Raw genomic sequence first — 6,181 nt, forward strand, 5'->3', positions numbered from 1 at the left:
TATTAGTTGTTTGGCTGGCAAAGCGTGGGCCTGTGTGTGGTAGGCTGGGGTCCACAGCAGGGAGCCATGGCCAATGATACTGGAACAATGAGGCATGTGAAAGAATCACGTGACTGTCTAGCTGTCCACCTACACCACCCAAATACTGATGAGGCCAGATTCTAAAGAGAGCTTCACTGCCTCACTGAGTTGTGTGCAACTCAATCAAGCAAATAGACCTCAGAATATAATTTGAGACACAATAGACAGCAGCGGTGTAAAGGACTTCAGTACAATACAACTTTCTTTTTGATTATCTGTATTTTACTTTACTATTTAAATTTGTTGACTACTTTTACTTTTACTTCACTACATTCCTAAAGAAAATTATGCACTTTTCACTCCATACATTATCCCTGACACCCAAAAGTACTAGTTACAATTTCAATGCTTAGCAGCAAAGGGAAAAGGTCCAATTCACACACTTATCAAGAGAACGTCCCTGGTCATCCCTACTGCCTCTGATCTGTTGGACTCACTAAACATAAATGCTTCCTTTGTAAATTATGTCTGAGTGTTGGGGTGTGCCCATGGCTGTCAAAAAAAGTAATACAAAAGGAAATTGTGCCGTCTGGTTTGCTAAATATAAGGAATTTGATGTGTAGCATTTACTTTTACTCTCTAATTTTACTCAAGTATGACAATTGAGTACGTTTACCACCACTGTACTTACTGTAAGTACATTTAAAATCTGATACTTTTAGATTTTTATTCAGGTAGTATTTTACTGGGTTACTTTCACTTTTACTTGAGTCATTTTATATGAAGTTATCTTTACTTTTACTCAAGTATGACAATTGAATACCTTTTCCACCTCTGATAGACAGTATAATCTGGTTACAATCAAACAGATTATTGGAGTGTAGCTGTTGTCCACATTTTCTAACAGTGCTCCTACCTGCGTGCATCAGAACATTTTAATGTATGCGCCGCTATGATGAAATTTATAGTAAAAGGAAATCCTGAAATTAGGGGGTAAACAAGATTCTCGACAGTCAGAGTAATTACATTTTCAATTTGCTTAAAGTCTGAAGGTCATTCGCTTGGCTTATAGGGGCAAGGATGACGTCTGGGATTTGTCTGCAATCAATAAGCTGTCCTATCCCAGCCTCTGAACCTTTATCTGTTTTCTCTGATCTAACCTGAGTTTGTATCGATCCGTGGGACTGACTCATGGCTTGGGCCTGTCTCTGTGATGGAGACACAAACAAGCATCCCTCACCAGTAGGGCAGCTGTGTGTATACAGATCAGTGGCTTCCCACTGGGCTCTGACATCAATTCAACATCTATTCCACATTGGTTCAGCGTAAATTCATTGAAATGGCTTGGAAACAACGTTGATTCAACCAGTGTGTGCCCAGTGAGTTATGACTCAGATTGGTCAAAGTTATGTTAGAGCGCAGCATTTATGGATGATTAGCCTATTGTACTTAACAACACATGACAAAGAGGGAAAGGGAGAGTGAGAAATTGGGTTTGTTAGTGATGTTAGTCATTATCAAATAGTTAATTGCCATAGCAGCATTTGTTTGGATGTTAAATGATGAGAAGGAGTCAATGATGCGAGTAACCAGTCTTGTTCAGCACATTGTAATACATCCGGGTACATCAAGCACACTGGTAAAAACACTTGTGTTGCAGCACTGAACATTTACCAACAGATGACATTAACGTGCCAACTTACACCCATAACATCTTCCCGTTTATAAAATAGGACAGGAGATGTCAATACACTAACAAAGCAAATCTAGTAATAATATCCAACATGAACAGTTTAGTTTTTTTCCCCCAGGTATAAAATAAACAACACATTTTGATAGTCTGTTCACTTTCCCATTTATTTTTAAATTTTTTCTGTCTGGAATCTATAGGAGGAAACCTACAGATTAAGTATTTTAGGTGGCTGGGACAGCCGCCCACAGCGTGAAAAGACAGGGGGCTTTTCTGTGAAGACTGCGGGATCACGCACAGGCATGTCATCTGACTGTCTGAGGGGAGTATTGATGGGCGAGGGAGCGGGCGTCCTGTGATCCCCTGGCTCCTCACGACCCCTATGACCATCAGGGTTCTGAGTAGGTGCTGGCTCAGCAACCCAAAGGTCAACCCTGTTATGATGATACAGTAATCCATTCAGTACGACCAAAAATTGGGTTAAACTGATGTAAGTTTGCCTGCATTAAAGTCCCTGGCCACTAGGAGCGCCGCTTCTGGGTGAGCATTTTCTTCTTCGCTTATGACCTTATAGAGTTGGTTGATAGCGGGCTTAGTGCCAGCTTCGTTTTGCGGTGGTAAATAGACGACTATGAAAATTACAGATGAGAACTTTCTTTGTAGATAGTGTGGTCGACAGCTTATTTTAAGGTACTCTACCTCAGGCGAGCAATACCTCAAGACTTCTTTGATATTAGACATTGCGCACCAGCTATTATTGACAAAAAAGACACACACCCCCACCCCTCGTCTTACCAGATGTAGCGTCTCTGTTCTGCCGTTGCATGGAAAATCCCGCCAGCTCTATATTGTCCGTTTCTTTGTTCAGACACGTCTCGGTGAAACAGAAGATGTTACAGTTTTTAATGTCCCGTTGGTAGGATCATCTTAATAGTAGGTAATCAATTTTATTTTCCAACGATCGCACGCTAGCAAGAATGAAAGGCATTGGGAGTTTGTTCGCTCGCCTCCGGATTCTCAGAAGGATCCCCGATCTGCATCCCCTTTGGCGTCTTTTCTTCACGCAAAAGTTGTGGATCTGGGCCTGTTCCAGTGAAAGCAGGATATCCTTCTCGTAGGACTTGGTAAAGGAAAAGGTTTCTTCCAGGCCGCGGTGAGTAATCGCTCTTCTGATGTCCAGAAGTTATTTTCTGTCATAAGAGACGACAGCAGCAACATTATGTACACAATAAGTAAATAAATAAGTTACACAAAATGCTAAGAAAATAACAAAATTTCACAATTTGTCACGACTTCCACCGAAGGTGGCTCCTCTCCCTGTTCGGGCAGTGCTCGGCAGTCGTTGGATCGGCAGTCGTGCACTCCCTAGATAGTTGACCATTAGGGTCAGGGGTGGTCAGGGAGGCCACGGCTCCAATGGACATGGTTACGCAGGGGGGTCATGAGGAGAGAATTCGTTTCTTCCTCATTGATTCTCCTGCGTTTCAGGTGGTGCTGGGGATTCCCTGCTTGGCCTTTCCTAACCCCACTATTTTGTGGCAACAGAGGGCTCTAAAGGGGTGGTCAGAGGAGTGCTCAGGTAGGTGTGTGGGAGTTTCCATCGGTGCAACGACGGTGGAGAGTCCAGACCAAATCTCCACCGTGCGCATTCCCCCCGTATATGCCGATTTGGCTATCGCCTTCTGTAAAAAGAGGGCAACCCAATTACCACCTCATCGTTTAGTGGATTGTGCAATAAACCTCCGGATAAACGCCGCACTTCCCAGGAGTCACGTGTATTCCCTGTCACAGGAAGAGACGTTGGCTATGGAAACATATGTCTCTGTATCTCTGAAGCAGGGGTACATTCGGCCCTCCACGTCACCTGCCTCCTCGAGTTTCTTTTTTGTGAAGAAGAAGGAGGGAGGTCTGCGTCCGTGCATTGACTATAGAGGTCTAAATTCGATTATGGTGGGTTACAGTTACCCGCTACCTCTCATCGCTACGGCGACTGAGTCATTTCACGGAGCACGCTTCTTCACAAAACTGGATCTCAGGAGCGCGTATAACTTGGTGCGTATCCGGGAGGGAGATGAGTGGAAGACAGCATTTAGTACCACGTCCGGCCATTATGAGTACCTCGTCATGCCGCATGGGTTGAAGAATGCTCCAGCCATTTTCCAATCCTTTGTAGACGAGATTCTCAGGGACCTGCACGGGCAGGGTGTGGTGGCTTATATCGATGACATTCTGATATATTCCGCTACACGCGCCGCGCATGTGTCTCTGGTGCGCAGAGTACTTGGGCGACTGTTGGAGCATGACTTATACGTCAAGGCTGAGAAATGCGTGTTCTTCAAACAGTCCGTCTCCTTCCTGGGGTATCGCATTTCCACATCAGGGGGGGTAATGGAGTGTGACCACATTGCAGCCGTGCGTAATTGGCCGACTCCCACCACGGTAAAGGAGGTGCAGCGGTTTATAGGGTTTGCCAATTACTACCGGAGGTTTATCCGGGGTTTTGGGCAGGTGGCTGCTCCCATTACCTCACTGCTGAAGGGGGAGCCGATGCGTCTGCGGTAGTCGGCTGAGGCGGACAGAGCTTTTGGTCGCCTGAAGACTCTGTTTACCGAGGCTCCCGTGTTGGTTCATCCAGATCCCTCTTTGGCATTCATGGTGGAGGTGGACGCATCCGAGCCTGGGATTGGAGCCGTGCTCTCACAGCGCTCGGGCGCGCCACTGAAGCGAAACTATGACGTGGGGGACCGGGAGTTGCTGGCTGTCGTAAAGGCTCTGAAAGTGTGGAGACATTGGGTTGAGGGGGCTCAACACCCTTTCCTCATCTGGACTGACCACCGTAATCTGGAGTACATCCGGGCGGCGAGGAGACTGAACCCTCGCCAGGCAAGGTGGGCCATGTTTTTCACCAGATTCAGATTTACGATATCGTATAGACCAGGTTCCCAGAATGCTAAGGCAGACGCACTGTCCCGTCTGTATGATACAGAGGAGCGGTCCATCCAACCACCATACTTCCGGCCTCTTGTCTGGTGGTGCCGGTGTTGTGGGAGGTGGATGCGGACATCGAGTGGGCATCTCGATCGGAGCCTACTCCACCTCAGTGTCCTGCTGGACGGAAGTACGTCCCGCTTGCTGTCCGCGATAGATTGATTCGGTGGGCGCACACGTTACCCTCCTCTGATCATCCGGGTATCGATAGGACGGTGCGAAGCCTTAGGGGGAAGTACTGGTGGCCCACTTTAGCCAAGGACGTGAGGGTTTACGTCTCCTCCTGTTCGGTGTGCACTCAGTGCAAGGCTCCTAGACACCTGCCCAGAGGGAAGTTACAACCCCTCCCCGTTCCACAGCGGCCATGGTCACACCTATCGGTAGACTTCCTGACCGATCTTCCTCCGTCCCAGGGGAACACCATGATCCTGGTCGTTGTGGATCGGTTTTCTAAGTCCTGTCGTCTCCTCCCTTTGCCCGGTCTCCCTACGGCCCTACAGACTGCGGCGGCTCTGTTACCACATGTCTTCCGGCACTACGGGGTGCCTGAGGACGTAGTTTCTGATCGAGGTCCCCAGTTCACGTCCCGGGTTTGGAGGGCGTTCATGGAGCATCTGGGGGTCTCGGTCAGCCTGTCCTCTGGCTTTCACCCCGAGAGTAATGGGCAGGTGGAGAGAGTAAACTAGGATGTGGGTAGGTTTCTGCGGTTGTATTGCCAGGACCGGCCAGGGGAGTGGGCGAGGTACGTTCCATGGGCAGAGATGGCCCAGAACTCGCTCCGCCACTCCTCAACGAACATTTCGCCCTTTCAGTGTGTGTTGGGGTATCAGCCGGTCCTGGTACTATGGCATCCGAGCCAGACCGAGGCTCCTGTGGTGGAGGATTGGGTGCAGCGCTCGAGACCTGGGAGGCTGTCCAGGGGCATCTAAAATGGGCCGAAGGCCGGCAGAAAATGAGCGCTGACCGCCACCGCAGTGAGGCCCCAGTGTTCGCGCCAGGGGATCGGGTCTGGCTCTAGACCCGAAACCTGCCCCTCGGCCTGCCCTGCGGGAAGCTGGGTCCACGGTTTGTGGGGCCATTTAAAGTGCTGAGGAGAATAAACGAGATGTGTTATAGGTTACAGCTCCCCCGTTATTACCGTATTAACCCCTCGTTTCATGTGTCTCTCCTCAGGCCGGTGGTAGCTGGTCCGCTTCAAGAAGCTGATGTGCAGGAGGTCCTTCCGCCCCCCCCTGGACATTGAGGGGGCCCCGACATACACTGTTCAATCCATACTGGATTCCAGGCGTCGGGTGAGGGGCCTGCAGTATCTCGTGGATTGGGAGGGGTACGATCCGGAGGAGAGATGCTGGGTGCCGGTGGAGGACGTCTTGGACTCATCTCTGCTGAGTGAGTTTCACCGCCTCCATCCGGATCGCCCTGCGCCTCGTCCTCCGGGTCGTCCTCGAGGCCGGCGTCGGTGCGCTGCGGGAGCTGCGTGTC

This window comes from Salmo salar, chromosome ssa05 (genome assembly GCF_905237065.1).
Source record: "Salmo salar chromosome ssa05, Ssal_v3.1, whole genome shotgun sequence".
Classification (NCBI taxonomy): domain Eukaryota; kingdom Metazoa; phylum Chordata; class Actinopteri; order Salmoniformes; family Salmonidae; genus Salmo; species Salmo salar.